Raw genomic sequence first — 22,372 nt, forward strand, 5'->3', positions numbered from 1 at the left:
GGTTAAGATATGCTGTAAGTTGACTTGCTTTCCACCCAGAGAAATCTTTTGCATTTCAGGTTCCAAAGACTGCAGAAGGGTAAAAGGGTGATTCTAGAGAAGTTATTTTGTAATTTCAGCATTGGGAATTAATAGCCCTCACTAGAAGTAATGAGTTGCAGGGAATCCAATTAGGAAAAGATTGACTGTAGGCTTTAGGTATTTTTCTGAGTTCCAGTTCAACTAAGTCCCAAGAGATAGCTGATAACTATGCCCAAATGAATGCTATTCTACAAATCCAAATGGACCACTAAAGATCTTTCAAAAACCCGATGCCGTGCCTCCCTGTTAAGGGTGGTCTCTTGGAGAAGAGTCTCTTGATATGGCCAGGAGAAGGTGAAGCAAACACAATGACTTGTACAGAATCTAGGGATAGTTAGCTGATTGGGGTGAACATAAATTCTGAATCCTTTGTAGTAATCTGATAAAATTTTCCCCCAATAATACCTGTATCTCCTTTGGAAGTAGTTAGCTACTAAAACAGACATCCTCAGGAAGACTCTCTGAATTAATGACACATGTCCTTTCAGACTTACATGCAAGTGAAGACAAAGCTTCAAACACTCCTGTCTGAATTGCCTTTAATCAATATGCATTAAATACTGTGAGTCATGGTGATATGTTAATCAAGTCCAAGACACCTGTTTAAATCCCACCACAATGAGATAACATATGCAAAGACTAGCCCAGAACTAGGAAGTTAGCTCTTTTCTTTTCCCCTAGCAAGCACATAGGGATGATGTAAGTATTCTGTCAAAATGAGCTTATATATGCAAAAACACCTCACTGCAGAATTTTAAGATGGTATTATTCTGCTTTTGGGAGGGTCATACCGAACTAAAAGAATATAAGTAATTGTTTAGGGAATTTACTTGGGCTCTTTCATGCAATTACTAGTCAATTTCATCAATATTATTAAAGTAAAAATCCATTAAGATTATAACCCATACTAATAATATAATATATGTACAAAATTTATGTACATGATTTTTCATTAGTATTTTATGTATTTATAACTTTATAATTAAGAACACGAGTTGTATAAAAACAGGGTACTGGTTAAAAAAATTATGTTGCTATTTCATAATTTAAAACCATGCTGGAGGGGCACCTGGGTGGCTCAGTCATTTGAGCGTCCAACTCTTGATTCAGGCTCTGGTCATGATCTCAGGGTTGTGGAATCAAGTTCTGTGCTCAGAGGAGAGTCTGCTTGAGATTCTTTCTCTCTCTTTCTCTCCCTCTGCTCCTCCCTACTGCTTGCTCACTCTTTCTTTCTCTGTCCAAAATAAATAAATAAATCTTAAAAACAAAACAAAAACAAAAACCGTGATGTAAAAAAAACAACCCAGGAAAATAATCATGATTTTTGGGGGGTAAGAAAAAGAGGTTAGAAAATAGTAGGTAGAGAGTATATGTTAAACACACACACATACATACAGATAGACAAGGAATTTTTTCAAAGACATACAAAATAATTGTTTGGAAATTTGGGGCTTTTAAAAATATTCCTATCTGTACTTTAATGTATTGTGTATATTTCCCTCAATTAATGTACATTATCTTACATAACAGGATTAGGAAAGAAAAGAATAGGCACAGGAAAATCAGTTAGCCAAACTGGCCATAAGGGACTGTGTAAGCAAATCACCTGGTAGACTGAGTTTTCCAGTTTTCCACCAGTTGTTTGGATTTAAGCATAGCCTCAATTACCAGTCTAAAAACACAATTCCAGAAAGTCAGACTTCCACAACAAAGAATAGATAGCAAGAGCAGAGGTTGTTAATTTGACCATTAGACCCCCAATCTGATTCCCTTGTCTCATGACCCTCCAGGCCAGGGTGAGTTTGTATCTCAGTTTATCAATTAATTCCCAGTAAGGCCATGTGGGTTTTTGTGGTGGGAGGTTGCCTGGTGGTCTAGAGAGTGGTGAGTGGTCTCAAGCAGATGTCTAAGAAATCCAAATGTTAAGGAAGATCACTGATTGTAAAAATACAGCCATATTTCATATCATTCTAACAGAGAAGATTCAACAAAGCAACAGTCAAAAGCAAACGTCTACAGAAAAATAGTCATCCGAGGGCACCTGGGTGGCTGTTGGTTAAGCAACAAATCCTTGGTTTTTGGTTCTGGTCATGATCTCAGGGTCACACTCAGCTGGGCTCCACACTCAGCTGGGAGTCTGCTTCTCTCCCTCTGCCCCTCCCCCAGCTCACATGTCCTTGTTCACTCTAAAAATAAATAAATCTTTTTTAAACAAAGAAAAAGAAAAATAGTCATCTGAAGGGTAAGCTCAGATCATTTTGCATATCATAGAAGATCCAGACTCTGAGCCATACACCAAGCATTTAAGAAGTTTCCTCTTATTTAAACTAAAATAAAAATCAGACTTTTCTAAGACATTAGCTTTAATCAGAAAACAAATGTTATTTAGGCTTTTAACACAGATATACTTACCACCACTAAATCATGGCTAATTCACTTATTTTGGGTGGATTGTTTTGTACTGTCTTTACTTCTGAGGAAGAAAGTGAACATATAGGCATCCTAGTAGGGGCTTATTTCTCTTTGTTATTTTGTCTTTTTTTCATTTTCACTGCCTCATTTTAACTTGAAACAGCTTTTGAATATACATTTTCTAGAGACAGGCATAACATTGTCTATATCATCCCTGTGTTCTTGCTAGGAGAAAAGGAAGAGGGCCAAAACTTCCTGGTCCTGGGCTACTTTTTGCATATGTTATCTCATTATGGTGGAATTTAAACAGGTGTCTTGGACTTGATTAACATATCACTAATACTCAGCATATTAAATGCATATTGATTAGACACAATTCAGAGACAGAATTATCTGAAGCTCTGTCTTCTATTAGATGTAAGTCTGAAGGGAAAGGTGTCATTAATTCAGAGTCTTCCTGAGAATTCTTGTTTTAGAAGCTGACTACTTCTAAGCAAAATTATAGACATCGGATTATCAGATTTTTATCAGATTTTATCGGATTACTACAAAAGAATTAGAATTTGTGTTCATCCCAATCAACTAAAATACCTTTGGATTCTACCCTTGGCTTTCTATAATTTCTAGAAATGTAAACCTTTAAAGAAAATGAAAAATTCGAGAGAGACTATTTTTACTTCCTAGAAATGTAAATGTCCAAAGTAAATGAAAAATTCTAGAGAGACCTTTCTTGAAATGCCACACCTTCATAAAATATCGCCATATATCTGTTCATTGTATTTGCTTGTTACTGTGTTGTCTTAAAAAAATACAGTTCATAGTATGAGAGACTGAGCTGATCCTCTGCAAGTGCCCTTAGAATGTAAGCACCTGCCTCTCCATCCTTGCTTACTTCTTCTGCAAGTATAGTTGTGTTGAGATATGTAGAAAAATCATGGGTGGGCACAGATAAAATTGAAGCATATGGACTGAGGTCTGGCCCTGAGTACTTGGGATGGAACCAGGCTTTTAAACGTGCTTTTGAAGGTGTTGTGTATGGCTTTCTGATCAAAACTATGCTTTTCCATTATCTAAGGAGGCAGCAAATTGTAGATTAAAAACAAAAGAGATTTTTTTTAAGCCAAGCTTCAGACCTATTTCTGCTAGTTAGTGTCTCCCATCTCTCAGGAAGTCATTTACATCCGAAGTATATGGAATGGGATAATAATGTTCTTCTTGCTATACTATAACATGTATGACATTTAGCCACATACCCTGCCTTCCCAGCGTCACCCTACCCCCAACATTCTTGATTTCCTTTCTTGAAGTCCACTTTTCCTTTTATCCATAGTATTTGCCAACCTATGATATAGTATATAAAGTACTTATTTATGATGTCTTTAAGTCTTCTACTACTAGAGTATAAGCTTCATGAAGAGAGTGCTGTTCTCTGTTTTGTTCATTAATCTACCACCAGCACCTAGAACACTGCTTACGTTGTAACATTTGCCCCTTGCATTGTTTTTAAGTGCATGAATGCCTTACATGTGTACCACACGCTCAAAAGAGATATTGTATGAGCTTATGCATGTAAATCACTATTTTTTAATTAGAGGATTAGCTACTAAAACTAATAATGTGCAACACCTGGGTGGCTCAGTCAGTTAAGTAAGTGTCTGTCTTCGGCTGAGGTCATGATCCCGGGGTCCTGGGATTGAGCCCGTGTCAGGGTCCTTGTTTAGTGGGGCATCTGCTTCTCCCTCTCCCTGTGCCCCTCCACCCCCACCTGTGTGTGCACACTCACACTCTGTCTCTCTCAAATAAATAAAATCTTAAAAATATAAAATAAAACTAATTAAGTAGTGTGACTTCCTTCATTAAGCTTCTCAGTACATACTCAGGAAGATTTGTATGATTCTCTTCCAAAAATTCTGGGGATCCTAATTCTGGTTTTGTACAATTTTGTTCTCCCTAAGCAGACATTGAGCATTGAGGATCAAACCAAACTTCCTTCTTGAAATTGGGGTACATTCTACACCAGTGTCTCCCTGGGACAGTGTCCTTTTGATAACGTTAGGGAAGTGTTTCCTTTCTTTGTGGCAATCAGGAGAGTAATTTCCATGTGTAGTGGGACAATTTGTATTAACCGAGGTATCTGCGGTGTTAATGTGTGTTTTGCTTTGATTGCTGTCAAAGAAACAAAACAAATGGGATCTACTTATGTGTTCTTCTCTTTTTTTTTCCTTCTTCTAGTTTTTAAAGAAGGAAGCCCAGCCCTCTGCCCCTCCTTTTTCCAGGTGCTGTCTCAGAAAGCCAGATCTTCTGGTAAACAAACTTTGCCCTACATGTTGTGAAAGACTGAGCTTATTGTGAAGCATAGGCCAGGTGTTGCAGGAGTGGGAGGAGAGGGTTCCCATTAGATTGAGGAAAGATGGGGAGGGGAGAAGCACAAATTGTCAGGGGTTATCTTGGCTTTAATTTGGAGTTGGGGGGCGCCTGGGTGGCTCAGTGGGTTAAAGCCTCTGCCTTTCGCTCAGGTCATGATCCCCGAGCCCCACATCGGGCTCTCTGCTTGGCGGGGAGCCTGCTTCCTCCTCTCTCTCTCTCTCTGCCTGCCTCTCTCCCTACTTGTGATCTCTGTCTGTCAAATAAATAAATAAAATTAAAAAAAAAAAAAAAACAATTTGGAGTTGGATGGGAAGTTACCAGAGGGTTTTGAGCATAAGAGTGACATATTGTGACTTTCATTTTAACAAGATCACTCTGCTGCTTTATTGAGAATGACCTGAAGGAGACAAAGGATATAGCAGGGAAGGGGGTCAGGACTACTCCTTAGTCTTGGAAAGAGATAGTAGCTCAAACCAAAGTAGGGGGTGTGAGGTTGGCAAGTCGTGGTCAGCTCTTGGGAGAGCAGGCATTTGGGTGCTACTTTTGAATAAGAATTGGGGGTGGGAGTATCTTGACCCATTTAAACTCTCTCTAGCCTGTACCCCTCAGCATGTGTTCCTGGGGCTGATGGGATTTGAGTGTAGTCTGCAGATGTGAACAGAGCAAAGCTAGTTGGCCCTCACAGGCATTGAACTCATGACCCTGATCTCATTAGCTTCTGCCCTAATCAATCTAGCTAAATGTGGGCCAAGGAACTACAGAAATCCATGCCCCACCTTCCATTGAGTCCTAAACAGTCTAAGCACTGTCTGTCAACCTCACATAAAATCCTTGAAGTTTTTTTGCCTTTGTTGTTGAAACAGTAGTAAATGCCCATAAAATGGATCTAGAGAATAAAGCAAAGTTTACACAGAGGTCTGCCAGTAAAACAGGAAACACTGTCCATCTTGCACACACATGGCCATTCTGAAAAAAAATCAATATTTTTATAGGTCCATTTTGATAACATTTTTATTGAAAATAATTTAAAAATTTCTGAATTTGCTCACTTTTCCAAAAAGATCAATTCACCTTCTGGGCTCACAATTGTATGATCTCACAGGCTTACATGAAGTAAAGAAACACCTTGTATTACAGCTCAAAGGGTAATAAGATAGAGATAACCACCCCTTGAATAATAATTTGTAAACCCTTCTTCACCCAAGGCACAATGTTCCTTCACAGGAGAATAGTCACGTGAGAAACATGCCAATTATAAGGCAATTGGTTTGTTTTTCTAGCAGATTTGCTTTATTAGAAATCTCCTAATGTGTTACACATTCTCTTACAAAGTGTGACAATTTATGGTGCATTCTGGGGAATTCAGAAAAGGGAAAGATCTTGGAAATTATTATCTGTGACAGAATTATAATTTTACAAATGATTAATCTCAATCATCCGTCTCTTTTTCCTCTTGGGTTAAGCAGGAAAATTATATCCTGCAAAATTAGCTGTCAAAATGTGAGCCTGTGGTTTTTGGAGTATTTGTACATCAGGAAAATGAAAAGAAGATCTTTATTAATGAACTGGATTAAATAAATAAAAAGGTTATTGTAGGAGACATGCTGATCTGTTGCTACAATATGTCTCATGATTTCCCAGTAGTCAGATAATATTTACCAAATTGAATCAAGATTCAATATGACTATTACTTGTTTCCGGGGATATCCTATCATCAAAGCATGATACTTTTAACCTAAGCCTTCCTTTGGACTGGGTACAAATGATAATGCATGTTATTGTCCAATTACAATGACTGTAGGTAAATATTTTGATGACAGAAGCGTATGGGAAGTATCTCAGAGTGGGAAACGTTTTCTATACATCACCAGAGCCATGCTTCTGAAGTCATGAAGCAGCAGTTTAAGGAAGAAGATTTAGAGAAAATTAAAAATCAAGGACCATATAAGCGAACCGAGAAATCTTAAAATCAGCTATATCACCAGGTACCACTTTGCAACTTGAGCACAATGAACGTTAGGTTGCCATCACTCTTGTGATGTATATCATCTATTACTTTGGCTTGTAATTATATATGCATATATGTCATTCTCTCCCAAGCTAGGCTGCAAGTTTGATTACTGGATTATAGTAGACACTCAATGAATTAAAAAGGAAAGTAAGAAAACAGAAGGGGATACTGAATAGAAATAGAAATAATGGTTCATAAGTTGGGACTCTACTGATACCTAATCATGTGATGAGCACCAAAACAATTCACATTATGATACATCTTTTAACTTGGAAGAAAAAGTCAGGAACCCAAAGTTTTCCAAGCACACTAATTAAAAAAAAAGACCTTTTATAAAGGTTAATGATACACAAGGCTGTCTTCAAACACAAAGATGTAGTTACTGTAGTCTTCTTGCCTCTGGCTGGGTGTAGGCACCCCCCGTGATGTCATAAAAAAGTGGGTATCTGGTAAAGGGTTAGTATCCAAAATCTATAAAGAACTTAATCAAACTCAACCCAAAAACAAATTATCCAATCAAGAAATGGGCAGAAGACATGAACAGACGTTTCTCCAAAGAAGACATACATATGGTCAACAGACACATGAAAAAATGGTCAACATCACTCATCCTCAGGGAAATACAAATCAAAACCACAATGAGATAACACCTCACACTGGTCAGAATGGCTAAAACTAACAAGTCAGGAAATGACAGACATTGGCAAGGATGAGGAGAAAGGGGAATCCTCTTACACTGTGGGAATGCAAGCTGGTATAGCCGTTCTGAAAAACAGTATGAAATTTCCTCAAAATGTTGAAAATAAGGACACGTGGGTGACTTAGTGGTAGAGCATCTGCCTTAGGCTCAGGTCATGATCCCAGGATCCTGGGATGAGCCCTGCATCACGTTCCCTGCTCAGCACGGAGTCTGCTTTTTCCCTCTCTCTCTGCCCTTCCCCCACTTATGTGCTCTCCCTCCCTCTCTCTCAAAGAAATAAAATCTTCTAAAAAAAAGTTGAAAATAGAGCTACCCTATAACCTGGCAACTGTACTGATAGGTATTTACACCAAAGATACAAACATAGTGATCCAAAGGGGCCCGTGAACCCCAATGTTTATAGCATCAATGCTATCAACATCAATCAACTGCCAAACTATGGAAAGAATCCAGTTGCCTATTGACAGATGAATTGATAAATATGTGGTTCATATATATAATGGAATACTACTCAACCATCAAAGAAATGAAATTTTGCCATTTTCAACGATGTGGATAGAACTAGAGAGTATTATGCCAAACGAAATAAGTCAATCAGAGAAAGACAATTATCATATGATCTCACTCATTGTGGAGTTTAAGAAACAAAACAGAGGATCATAGGGAAATGGAGGAAATATAAAACAAGACAATGTTAGAAAGGGGGATAAAACCGTAAGAGACTCATAATCATAGGAAATAAGCAGGGTTGCTGGAGGGGAGAGGTGTGGGGGAACAGGGTAACTGGGTGATGGACATTAAGGAAGGCAGGTGATGTAATGACCCCTGGGTACTATATAAGACTGATGAATCACTGACCTCTACCTCTGAAACCAATAATACATTATATGTTAATTAATTGAATTTAAATTATAAATAAATAATTAAATAAGTCAGTATCTATCTAGACTTCATTTTAGATCTGCCCATTTTAAACTCATCAGAATTTCCAGACCTCAGTGTATTTTAAAGTCTATTTTAAGCTTGCCGGTGCTGAGGACCCCTGGCAGGGATGGTCGCAGCCATTGTTTCTGAGGAGCGACAGGATGCTTCTGGACTGGTTCCCTTTGCTCTTTATCGCTTGTGTTTTAGTCAGGATCTACAATATGAGGAACAGAAGGTCTCACACACGTTCCCTTCATAAAAAAGAGAGTTGATAATAAGCACACACATATGCTGGAACTGGTAAACTCACAAGCCGAGGCAATCTTATATCTCCAAGTTCCTTCATTATCCTGAGCCATTTTCCATCTCTCTCTCACCAGATTTCTCTCAAAAAAAAAATAAATAAATAAAATAAAAAAATAAAAAATCCCGCATTTCGTGGCATGTCTGCTTTTCTTTACATTCTCTATAGAAATGTGTCCTCATTCTTGATGTACTCAATTTTTTGTCTATAAGAGAGTCTCTACTTCCTCTTAATTTCTGCTCCCCCTGACCTCAATTTCTACCTGATCCGGGAGAACTGCCCAGACTCTTGCTGTAATGACCTATCATCCTCAGCTCCTGCTGCTGCAGCTATGATCCTCAGAGAGAATCTGATTGGCTCTGCTCATCTTTTCACAAAGGCTACATCTTAGTTTGCTGGCTGAACCCCTTGGGGTCAGGTGCCCCCATTAATGCAGTCATCTGGGACTGGAGGTGGGCGTCACACTGAGCAGAGAATGTGTGCCTCAGAACCACTCTCAGTGAGGCTGTGCATAGGGCAGATATCTGCTATCTTGGAAAGCATGTCTCAACATCTGCTGTGTCTTCGAGTTACTCATATATATTTACACACATGTCTCATCTTCTAACTTTTGACGTCCTGAGGAGCTGGTTCATTTTAATCTGACCAGTAATATGTAGCCACATAGTTGGCATACTTTGTCCAATGTTTGCTTGCTGCGTTGATATATACAGTTATATTCCCTTCCCCTTCTATCCTTCCTTTTCCCTTCTTCCCTCTCTCCCTTCATCCCTCCCTTCTTCCATTCCTTCCTTCTTTCTTTTCTTGCACAAAACGTAAAGATCTACTATGTCAGAGACTATGCTACACAACATAATAGAAAAGACATATTTTGTACCATCAAGATGCTCTCATGCTAATTGGGAAAGGTACGCAGAGTAAGATGTTATGTTAAAAACAGCATGTGTTTGTTCTCCTGACATTTTTATTTCCCCTATTTCACACAGCTTTCTAATTCCTTATTACTTCCTTGCTGTAGGGGTTTTTCCAGGGCAGAACACAGAAGAAGCAGAAGTCAGTGTTTCTCCTTGCCTTTTGTAAATGTCTAAACTCATAGAAAGGGTGTTGTATGTATCCCAGAGGGGGAATGGACAGAGGGTGTTCCTCTGAGAAAACAAGAGAAAAGAGGAAGACAGTCTCCTCCAGCTGGGAAGAAGTGTGTGCATGTGGGTAGAGGCTCCAAGGAGGTGTGGAGCTTGTCACCTCTTTGGCAGCATGCCAGGGAGATGGTGGTCCCAGAGTGAATGGTCTGATGCTGCAAGTCATGTGAGGCTCCCAGTTTCCCCACGGCGTGGGAATAACAGAGCTCTTCTCCCTGTTGCGGTTGGTTGTCCTAAGACATAGAGCAAGACTAACCAGTGCCTGGAGCACCTGTTTTACATCTCCTGAGAGATATCAGACACTGGGACCTCTGCTCTGTAACAGACAAGGAGGATTTTCCACGGAGGAGTGAGCTAGAACTTTACATGGGCTGGGTGAAAGGGGCTCGGTTAAATTTAAAAGAAAGGGGAGAAAACCCTATTTCTCATAAGAATAAGTTAGTGAAACCCATTATATATACAAACATATGGCTATGGTATAATGAACTAATTTCTAATGGCAGTAATTAGGACATACTCTAGGACTGTAGAAGGAACAGTGATAGAATCTAATTGAAGGATTTTTTTTTTTTTTTTTTAAGATTTATCCACTTAGGGACACCTGGGTGGCTCAGTGGGTTAAAGCCTCTGCCTTCAGCTCAGGTCATGATCCCAGGGTTCTGGGATCAAGCCCCACATCGGGCTCTCTGCTCAGCAGAGAACCTGCTTCCTCCTCTCTCTGCCTACTTGTGATCTCTGTCTGTCAAATAAATAAATAAAATCTTAAAAAAAAGATTTATCCACTTATTTTAGAGAGAGAGTGACTGCACACAGGAGAGGTGGGCAGAAGGAGAGGGAGAGAGAGAATCCTCAAGCAGACTCCCAGCTGAATGCAAAGCCTGACCAAGAGGTTGATCCCGTGACCCACAAGATCAGGACCTAAGCTGAAACCAAGAGTCAAACACTCAACCGAATGAGCCCCCGGACGTCCCAAGGGAAATTTTTGTTTCTAATGGACATTTGCAAGAACTTAGTCTGTGCGTCCCTGAATTTAGGGATAAAACTGAAACCACAGACAAGAAAAAATAAACTACAGGCCCACATATCATGCATGAGGCAACACCATGATGCCTCATTATCAAGTCATGTCAGCCAGGTGTCGGCTGCCTTTGTCAGCTGGCTGACTTTTTAACCAGAAGCAGTGCTCAGTTCCTCTCTGTTCTCCAAGTATTTTGCTGCTCTGCTAGTTTATCTAACCTCTTGAAATTTCATTTAGTTTCCTCTTTTGAGAAATGAGGAAGCTTTTCAGGGAAATTTGAGGGCAGACTGAATCTGTACATAGAAAATTGCTGGGGCATGTGGGTGGCTTATTTGGTTAAGTGTCCAACTCTTAGTTTCAACCCAGGTCATGATCTTGTTGTCATGGGTTGAGCCCCACATCGGGCTCTGTGCTCAGTGCAAAGTCTGCTTCAGGTTCTCTCTCAAATAAGTAAAATCCAAAGAAGAAGAAGAAGAAGATTACTTAAAAAGCACTTTCTAAAAATTACGTGAGTAATTTTATCAAAATAAACAATTTAAAATTTATCAGCGTTTCCTCCAACAAAGTATATCAGTTCTGTTTTAAAATCTCAAACCAGGGAAAGATTATCTTATTGCAACAAAAAACATTCTTTGCTTCAGTATTATCTCATTCACAGATATATTTAGCAATAAATATATAGGTTCAGTTTCTACGTTAGGTATTTTGTATACAGTGATGAATGCTAGACAAGATTCTTGACCCTAAAAGATTGTGGTCTAGTAATCTAGCAAAATTGTGAGAAATGCCACCGAAGTCAAGAAAAGAGAGCACTAAGAAAGAATCAGAAGGTGATGTATTTAAAAGAGAGCGCAGGAAACACTTCATGAGCAAGGAGGAAAAAGTGAAGGTTGAGTTGTGTCCTGAATGATGAATAGGGAACAGGTAATTAGAGAGAGAGAAAAAGAGAGAAAGTAAGAGTGCATTACCCAAGTAAACCCATAGCATGGGTAAAACTGAGACAAAAAGGTTCTTGATGCCCTAAAACAACACAGAAATCATGTACATACTGTTCTTAAATGCCTCTCTTGTTGAGTCATTTTTATAAACAATAACATTTTAAGAACCTCCCCCATGGTATGGAAAACATGACTGCATTATAGGGAACATAGTCAATGATATTATAATACTATTATTTGGTGCCTGTACTTATTGGGGTGAGCATTGAGTAACGTATGGAATTGTCCAATCACTATGTGGTACACCCAAAACTAATGTAACATTTCAGGTCAATTACACTTCAATAATAAATAAATAAAATCATGGCTGCATTAAGACTTTTGAAAATATTAAGGGACAAGTGAGATAAAGTACATATTCTAAATGGATTAATTCTCAAATCTCATATATCCAGCACATCTGAAACTTAATGTTACATTATGGTTTGCATTATGGAAATTAGGCCAATTTTGGTAACGAGTTTTCATCTCCCCCTGGTAGTATTTAATGTAATTTTTACAGCCAGTAAACATCCAGCTGTCTACTGTCTTCCTTTTTCTTGCTCATAAATATCAGAGAATTGATATTGTTTACAAGACCTAATTTCCACATTTGACTACCTCCTTATACTTAATGGTTCACATATAGAACTGTAAGTTATAGTTTAGTGTCTTTATTGTCCCAAAGATCAAAATTTCATTGATTCTCACTACATTACAATGAGTGATAGTAAAATCAAATTCTACATTATGTTCTGTCTGTGTTAATATTTCTGATCCATTTAGACATGTCATCTCTAAAGCAGTATAGTCCAAAACACAAACTTGTAATCAGTTAACACAAAACCTCTTTCCAAAGTGATTAAATGCAGTCAAGCAGAATCAGTTCTCCACTGAATAAAATATCACACTTTTTATGACCTTCATTATTGTATCTAGCCATCACATGAAAGGCCACTCCCCCACTGATCTCTACCTGTTTGTGCAGCCTTCTGGCTGTGCCCTGACTAGGAGTTCCTTTTATAGAATTTTGCTCAAAATTTCTTTCCATTCACCTTCACTTATGGGAATTATTGAAGCCATGCTACAAAAGACACGCCGAGAGTTTGCTGCAAGTGTTGTGTGAGTTAACACTATTTTCCTAATGGCCAAACTGAAGCAGTTTGAACAAAATAACATAGCCCCTACTGATGTGAATAAATCATTGAATAAAGAAATACATATAGGGAGGAAAGGGAGAAATCTTTCTTAGAAAAGAATTCCAAAGATAATTTCAAAAAATGAAACAAAATATAATAAAACTCCCCAGGAGGTGGGGAGTTTAATCCTTCTCCCCTAAAGTTTGGACTGGACATCGGGACTAATTTCCTGGTCCTGAAGGACAAAATAGTAGCATTATGGTAGAGAAACCGAAAGACACTGCCTTAAGGAAGCGATCGGCGTTAGAGTCACCAGCTCTGAATCACACAGGCACCACGTACCTCCTGATAGGACGTGATGATAATGGCACTTCACCACTGTGGTCTTCTTCCCAAAACCTATGACTCTGGTCTAATCATGAGAAAAACCTTGAGATAAAGCCAAAGCTAGAGACAGTCTACAGAACGAACGGTCTTCAAAAGACCAGTATTATTCAAACTGTCAAAGTCAGGAAAAAGAAGGAAATGCTGAGAAACTCGCAGACCAGCAGAGACTAAAGAGACATGACAACTGAATGTGAGGTAGGGACACTGGACGGAGTCCGGGAACAGAAAGGAGGGCATTCATGGGAAAACGGGGAAAATCTCAGTGAAGCCTGGAGCTTAGTTAATAGCCATGCACCGGTCTTGCTTTCGTAGTTTTGACTACCTTGCTACAGTGATGGTGGGAAACTGGATAAAGCATATATGGAGACACCGTAAGAGCCTGACAATTTTTTGGTAAATCTCAAATTATTCCAAAACTGAAAGGTTTTTAAAGGCAAAACAAAAAGTTAATGTTCTTTTACTTCTAACAATCAGATTCCTGGTTAACAAAAGATTTTACAAGATTATATTAATAATAACCAACATGTATTGACTGCTCCCGTTGTTCCAGACACTGCATGTCTCTGTATAATCCTGCTTAATGCCTAAAATGCGCATACAAAGTAAATACTATGATTCTCCCTATTTTACAGATGAGATTGTACCCCAGGTCTCACAGTCAATAAAGGCCACCGAGCTTTTTGCAGCCCTTGGAATCACCAGGTAGAGAGATGAAATGATCTTCAGCAGTCAGTAGTATTAAATATCCAGGCTCCATAGTATTTCATTCACTGAGAATTGGCAAGCTTTTGTTAGGATACTCAATGGTCTAGAACAGTCTGTTTTCTAAGTTACTCTGTGTGTGTGTGTGTGTGTGTGTACTCACGTACACATATGCTGTAAGAATAAATACGTATCATGCATGTGAGTCTCCACCATCAGGCACTTGATTTCTAAGGGCAGGAACACTCACTACTGTGTATTGTCTCCAGTATGTAATTCTCCCTTGGTCCCCAGTCCTGGGGCTGTTCCTGCACAGAGGGGGCTCATTGTGCCCTAGAGCCGGACCCTATGAATGGGTTGCTCCACCAAGGCTGGTCCAAATCAATCATTCCTGATGTTGGAAATTTGCATTTGAAAAAGACTGTTCTCAAGTACCATGGACACAACTATCAAAAGAGGGAAAAGCAGTGAAATGTCTGATTGTTGTGATGGGGTAGGGGTAGGGGGATTTGTTTGTTACATCATGAATCTAAATTGTCAATGTATGCATTTTCATCCTAAATGGATCCAATTAATTATTATGTTCTCTTCCTATGAGAATCTCTAGAGAGGAAACAAAATAAAATTGGAAGCACAGGAAAGAGAGAGAGAGAGAGAACAAGAATAAAATAGCTAAAACCTTATTCACACCTAATCTGCTCAGGCCCCAGGTTCCCTCCAGCTCACCCCCTTTGTAAGCAGCTTCCACAGCCTCTGAGTGTGCCCAGTGAGTGTTTTGCTGGTTTCAGTGTAAGCATAACAAGGCTTTTCAAATATGACCCTGCTGTTTGCCTCCCAGCCTGTAGTAGCTGTTTACATAACATATGGATAAATAGAAAACTCATCTGCTTGTTTCCCAGGAACCATATTAGCAAAAAAAAAAATTAATGAAGGACACTGCAAAGGAGTACTGTGTGTTTAATAAAACACTTTCCCCAGGAATTGAAAGCAGCCTCTGCATGTGGCATGCAGCGGCTTATCACTAATTCAGAGTCTCCCTTCAGCCTCAGACTTTTGTCTTTCTTCTTCCTAGTAGCCACACTTTCAAGCAGGATGGCTTGCTTTGTAGTCGCTGTGCTCTGGAAGGGAGCTCAGAGGAAACTGAGCGAGAGAGTTCATTAGGGACATTTCATAGTCACTCAGATCCCAGGTCTCTGTCTCCTCTTGGCAGATCACACTGTTCATGGAGAGACATTCTTTATTTTGTTACTTATCCTTGTACTGCCGGAAGTCTACAAAGACCTGGGCTCCTGCATGTTTCCACTCACATCAGGGGAATGTGAGCACAATTCAAAGCCTGTACTGAGCCGGTGTGCATTCACTGATTGCAAATCACCTTATTGTATTGTAAAAATGCTACATTTTCTTGAAAATACAGCATTTGAAGATGAAAATCTTATTCTAACAGAAGCATATTACAAAAAGAAAAAAATAATAAAAAAAGAAAAAAAGATGAGAGACAAAGCGGGAAAGGGAAAAGAACAAAGAAAGCAAAGATAAATGGGCACAGAGAATGATCAGGTAGGATTACATTTTCAAACCCGGACAGCTGACCTATGAAAATCAAGTTTTGTTGAAGGTTTTAATTTACTTTTGCATAGTTATTTCTTTTCAGAAACTTCTCCTAAAAGCCAATCAGCATTGCTAATGTATTGGTCTCTTTCCATCCCTGAGAAGTCAAACTGAGCCAACATTATGAGTTTTGCAAAATCAAAAGAGTCAAGACCATTCTCCCCCAAATGGGCCCTTTGCTCTCTCAGCTTTCTGGATGTGGATCCTTGATTACAGCACAGTCTCCTAATTATAAGGTCTACTTTGAACACGCTGCTTTATTCCTAGAAAGCCAGTGGCCATTAATGATGATACGCTGAAATCCACGGTTACAGGTGGCTTTTTCCAGTTTTAACACGAGCTGTCTGTTGAAAGGGAACATGCTTAATATTCTTAAATAGAAGCTATACATTTTTATGGATCCATGAAAGAATTCATCTTATTTCCTGCTGATGAATTGAAACTTCTGAAGTTCCAAAGAACGTCTGGTATGAAAAATGAGCAGAATCCTCCTACTCAGAAATCTCTGTGTCCTCCTCTCTGCCCAGATGCAGTATTTATCCTACTGAATCGCTTAAATCTAATTCTTACAAGGCCCAGGCCCATCTTTAGGTCAGGGCAGCTGGCCTTGTGATGTAGAAAGTTAGCTATAAACACTTCCCTTCATGAAAAAAAGAAAGACACTTTTGGGGCACCTGGGTGGCTAAGTCAGTTAAGCATCTGCCTTCAGCTCAGGTCATGATCCCAGGGTCCTGGGGTCGAGTCCCACATCGGGCTCCCTGCTCAGCAAGGAGTCTGCTTCTCTTCTCCCTCAGCCCCTCCCCCAAGCTCATGCTTTCTCTCTCTCACTCACTCTCTATCTCTAGTAAATAAATAATATCTTTTAAAAAAATAGACACTTTCTAAATTTGAGCAATCCTCTTACGTTTCTGTTTCTTTGTGTGGTTGGCCACTGTACCTTCATGTCTTCATGAAACGCATGTGTGAGATGGCTTCACACCCGAAGTGGAAACATATATGATTCTTCTCAATATTTTAAAATCCCAAGAGCATTTATTCAAAGTGGCAGCACTGCGTTTCACTAAGGTTGAGGGATTTTCCTTTTCTTCATGCCACTGAAGCAACAGGCAAGAATTTTTACATGGGGCCAGACTTCCCTGGATGACATCAAATGGACAGGCCCCCCCAGGTGCCTCCCTGGGCTGCGGCACTTGTGTTGAGTGGACAGTGTCCAGGGGGGTTTGCCTTTTGGTGCTGCCGGTGCTTGCTGTGTGCCGGGGGCGGGATAGCTGCTGTGGAAATGAACGTGGCACCATCCTTGGCCTCAAATCATTTAGACTCTAACTGGGAAGACACACCATGTGGGCATAGAAGATAAAACAGTAACTTAAGAGCTAAGTGACAATAAATGAAAATAGAATATGTGTCACAAGACACCGTGGGAGGGGGGATTCATTACCAAATATTTGCGTAAACAATGAGTGTGATGAGTTCAGATGAGTAGCATGAGCTCAAATTGAAGATCGCACCTTGGAGACAGTGAGAGCGGTCGCACTCTTGAAGCCCCGTAACTGTTTCCTACAGGAGCAAACCATGCCCTGGCCGCTCGGGCACGCCAGCAAAACACATGGGTCTTACACTTCCATTTTCGTGTGCAGATCCATTTCTATTGCAACGCTGCTGTTTGTTCTGTAATATTTTTTTTCTTTTTACTCACTTGTACTTTCAAAGCCTGATCTTAGGCTCTGAGCTTTAATATTCTGCATTTCCAATTCTGTTCATTTTCTCTGCAGCCAAATGTGCTTACATTCTTGTTCACCCAGTATTAAGAAAAAGGATGTTTGCACAGCGGGGAAGCGTATTCTCATTTATCTCTGACCAGAGCTGTGAAGAATGGAGTGGCCTGATGGCCATTATCTTAACCCTGTGTGACTGCAAACATTTTGAAGTGCTGGAGGAGACAATGGACACGAAACCCACATTAAAGTTGGCTTCTCTCAGCTGTAAACCGCCGATTAAATCCCCAGTCACATTTCTTACCCAGGCCTTCTTCCCTTTTTTTGGGAACAAATAAATGTGAGATTATTTTGTATTCAACAAAATAGAGCCACCTAACTTGAAAGACTAAAGAACTCAGTTCAGAGTTCTCAGTGGGTGTTATTTAGTATATCATTCTTTTTTTTTTTTATTTTTTTTTTTTATTTGACAGAGAGAGAGATCACAAGTAGACAGAGAGGCAGGCAGAGAGAGAGGGGGAAGCAGGCTCCCTGCTGAGCAGAGAGCCCGATGCGGGACTCGATCCCAGGACCCTGAGATCATGACCTGAGCCGAAGGCAATGGCTTAACCCACTGAGCCACCCAGGCGCCCTAGTATATCATTCTTTGAAATTCCTCCCACCTAATTAAAGGGAAATAGTAAAGGCCATGACAGTATTCCTCTGTCGTGATGTCCTAGCCATCCTGTGGAAGGAAGTTGAAGCCATGGAAAGCGCTTTCTATTATTTCAAAAGCAACAGGATTTTCATATTCAAATTGCTGCAAGCAAAGATTTAAACGCAAATGAAAGGAAAAGGATGGATATTGCTCTACACTTCACAGGGAAATAAGCAGTGGTAAGAGTTTACTCTAATATGAAATTCTTTGACAGTGGTATAAGAAGAAACACACACACACACAAACACACACACACATTACACTGCAGACTAGTGAATATTTCTCAGAGAACTATCATCAACCAACCATAATTACACAGAATTTTTAAGTAGATCCTCTCTGATGACTATTTCCTCACTTATGGAAGAGCTTTCCAGTATTTTTGAATAGACACGTGAGTTTGGTTAGAAGTGGCAAGGAACAGATTCTCTCTACATCGTTCCTCCTAAATTAATGAGTCAAGCACAAATTAATCTAGCAACACATTTCTTGGCTGTCTACCATGTGTCTAACAAAGAAGAAAACAAGAAATAAAGAGTGAGAGACAATCCCTGTTCACTGTCTGAGATCCTTGGGGGCCGGAACAGCAGTTCCTAAAATGTCTGCACCAAACCCTCAGAGTGAAATGCTGCGTGAAGGAGAAGCTGAAGCAGTGTGACCTGGGAGGCTCTTTGGAAAAGCAGCCGTGGGGCAGGAAAGGTCAGAAAGTGGCAACATTAGAGGCAATATTTTCACTGAGGAAATAGGGCTTGAGAACAGCTCTCAAGGGTGGTCCAATGAAGGGTGGTACGATTGAGAACTGGGGTCAACGTTGTGAGAACAGCCCTCTCTCTGGATCACGTGCTCCTAGGAATACTGCTGCAACGCCGATTTCCCATCAAATTCCTCCTTGGCCATTGGAGGAGTTACCACTATGGAACCGGGGAGTCGGGAGGGTCTCCTGGTCTCACAGATACCAGAAGGGATTTGACTCACCTGCCCTCTCATTCAGTGGCCCCTAAGGTTGGTGGATGTCACTCTGGCAGCAGGGTTGCCTCTCTCCCGGGTCCCTCAAGTTTAGCGCCACGTAGCCACCCCACAGTTCTCTGCGCTGAAGACCATTCTGGAGAGAAGTACTCTGATGCAGGTTGGTATAAACCATTGCTGACTCAGGGCAAGGAGTCAAAGTCAATCTGAGAGACGCGCCACACAGAACACAAGGCATAAGAGAAAGCACCAAAGGTAATCTTGATTGAAGTGGATCTGGGGATTCCAGAATTTTGTCTCCCTACCCAGTTCCGTTATGGAGGTTCCCATCACTTCTCTGGGTTTTATGGAAAACTACTAACCCAGGCTTAATCCAGTCTGTTGTATTTATCCTTGTTGCTCTGAGTAGTCGAAGCTGGTGATCCAGTTTGAAGGTCCGTCATCTACGCAGTTACTAATATTTAGTAGCCACTGCACTAGCCCCAGCCTCAAACGGCCACAAGCCAGCATTCCTGGGACGTGACATGTTTGAAAATATTTGCTGAAAGAATGAGAAAATGCTATAGAAGAGCTGAGCACTTTCCACGCACAGCTATGGGGTTGGAGGGGCAGGGGTAATCACAGAACAAAAACATATGGAGCCTGAGTGGTTATCCCAGGCCCAAGACAAACACCTCACTCGGGTGGTTCAAAGGTTATCTTCTTATACTCCTTTTATGTATTAAGGCTTTTCAAAGAGCAAACAGAAGCAGCAGTGGCAGATGTCGTTCCCGTGAGACTTCTGGAATCTACTTGGCCACCGTTCACTGCAGCAGCCAGGCATTTGGACAATGTCTTGGAACAGCAGCTTGGCATTGAAACGTCTGTGGTGATCATTTTGATGTGCACCCAGGCCTAAGGTCCCTGGGCAGCTCAGCTATTTCTCACAGTTCCTTGCCGTTTCTCAGTCTCCCTCCCGGGACGGGGGACATTTGTTAACAATTACAAAGACAGAGGCTTTGAACTGTGCCTCCCACCCTCAGTGGAAGGTGGGTTCTGAGCCCTGGCGCCCTGAAGTTTCCAGAGGAATATGAGCTTCCTCTTTTCCTCCCTGTGTGAAAAATGTGGCAGGTCCACAGATGAGACAACGGAAACAAACAAAATTGGCCAATTTGCTGCCAGAACCTTAGATGCTACAAAGTGAACAGCATGGCTCTCTTCCCAAAGGTGAGAGGAGCAGACCGAGATTATTTCAGCTGCTCTGAAGTTTCTCATGCCTAATAAATTCGTCCGTGTTTTTGCTTAACTGGATGTTCTGCGGAGAACACAACTGAGGAATGTTTTGAGTATTTTTTTCTGAAAATTTTCTGATTTGACTAAAAATGAAATCTCAAAACATTTTTCATTAAAAATATTTTATTTTACTTTTCTATGATTTTATTACATTCTTAAGTTTTTATTAAAAGTATTCATTAAATATAGCTTTGTTTATTTTGTTAAAAATAATATCTTGAGTTAATCATCTAGGCAACAGCAAAGAACAGAGATAAGTCACGGTTGTCCATCTGGTCACCTGATGGACTCGAGTGCTCTACCTGTGAATGAGGTCATAGCAGCCACCAGGCCTTGTCAAGTGTCCCCCTTTTTACCTCTTTCTTGGTTCATGCTGCTACTCCCTGGTTTATGATAGAGGGCAATGAAGGGCCTCTCTCTTTGCTGTTGGAGTATCTATGGGATTTGGTAGCTACTCAGCTTTGTTTAGCTAAGGGCTCTGTCTCCCCATCTTGCTGTATGGGGCACACACAGTTTAAAAATGGAATGGGGTGGGGAGCGCCTGGGTGGCTTGGTCGTTAAGCATCTGCCTTCGGTTCAGGTCATGATCCTGGGATCCTAGGATCGAATCCTGCGTTGGGCTCCCTGCTCAGCAGGGAGCCTGCTTCTCCCTCTTCCACTCCCCCTGCTTGTGTTCCCTCTCTTGCTGTGTCTCTCTCTGTCAAAAAAATAAATAAAAAATCTTAAAAAAAAAAAAAAAAGGAAAAGGAATGAGGGAGCCGAGGTTTGTTTCGCTCTACGCCGAATTCTTTTGCCGGCTCCCACCATGCCCTCCAGCCTGCCTGGGGAGCCCTGCCCTGCCCTGGCCTCCAAATCTGAAAAACGAGGATGTGAGCATGTTTGGCTTGTAGGAGTTCAGCTGAGCCAGGGAGCATCACAGCGGCAACACCATTGTTGCCTGGCTTACGGGTGCCCAGGACGCCTGAGAAAAGAGCGGGGGCCCCAACTGCCACTGCGCACAGGTCGAAGCAGCCCTGGAGAGGGGCAGCATGTCAGTGAACGATATGTGATCACCTACTGCCGAGTCGGAGAAAAACCTTATTTAAAAAATCCAAATAATGACTTCAGAAAAAACCTGAACATAACCACAGTGCCTATACTACTTAAATATGGAACGTTTCAAAAACCGGTAGAATCTGAGTGTCTTTTCAGGCCAACCTCATAGAGATGTTGTTCTCTGGTGGTTGAGAGTTCATGATGGCAGTCCCGTCTCCATTTTCCGATTTACTCTAGTGTAAAAGAAACGGCCTACTTGTTTTGGATCCTGTTAGTACTAAATAAATAAGATGTCAAAAAAATTGGTATCTATCTGAACAACAGAGTGCTACTGAAATGCTCATGAACCCTCCAAAGAGAGCCTTCAAAGGGACCCCCTGAACTTAGGTGAACTGTGTCATGAGATGGTCAGCTGTGGTAGAGTGACTCACTTAGGAATACACACCACATGATGTTAGCTGGCATTTTGTCATCAAGGCCACAAAATACAGTCACCATCCTAAGGTCACAGCTTGAAGCTAGAAGGTGTCAGGGCCACCTTAGAAGCTCACCCCTGGCCTGGGTGAAGTTCATCCCATGGGCCTCTGCTTCTGATTCCGGCAGCAGCTTGCAGTCCCTCAATTATTCCCACCTGCTGAGGGGTGAGCCATGACAAAGCCAACATACCCTCCCTGGTCTATCGAGGAAAATGAACCCCACCACCACCACCACACCTGTCAGTCCTCCTCAGAGACCCACAATGAGGACTCAGATTCCACTAACAGTACCCACAATTCACTATTTCTGGAATATCCAACTCTAGGGCCTTCTAGAAAATTTCCTTTTCTTCTCACTGAAATGAGAACTCTATTGAAATAATTTCTACCTCCCTTCAGACTGTCTGGGTAGAAGGTGCTGACTCTCAAACATCGGTTC

At 40.8% G+C, this 22,372-nt stretch overlaps 1 pseudogene; it reads left to right on the plus strand.

The window, feature by feature from the left end:
* Positions 1–21,171: 21,171 nt before the first annotated feature.
* LOC123950404 lies at positions 21,172–21,649 on the plus strand (annotated as a pseudogene).
* The last annotated feature ends 723 nt before the right edge of the window (positions 21,650–22,372 follow it).

The sequence above is a fragment of the Meles meles genome, chromosome 9 (assembly GCF_922984935.1).
Source record: "Meles meles chromosome 9, mMelMel3.1 paternal haplotype, whole genome shotgun sequence".
Lineage (NCBI taxonomy): Eukaryota > Metazoa > Chordata > Mammalia > Carnivora > Mustelidae > Meles > Meles meles.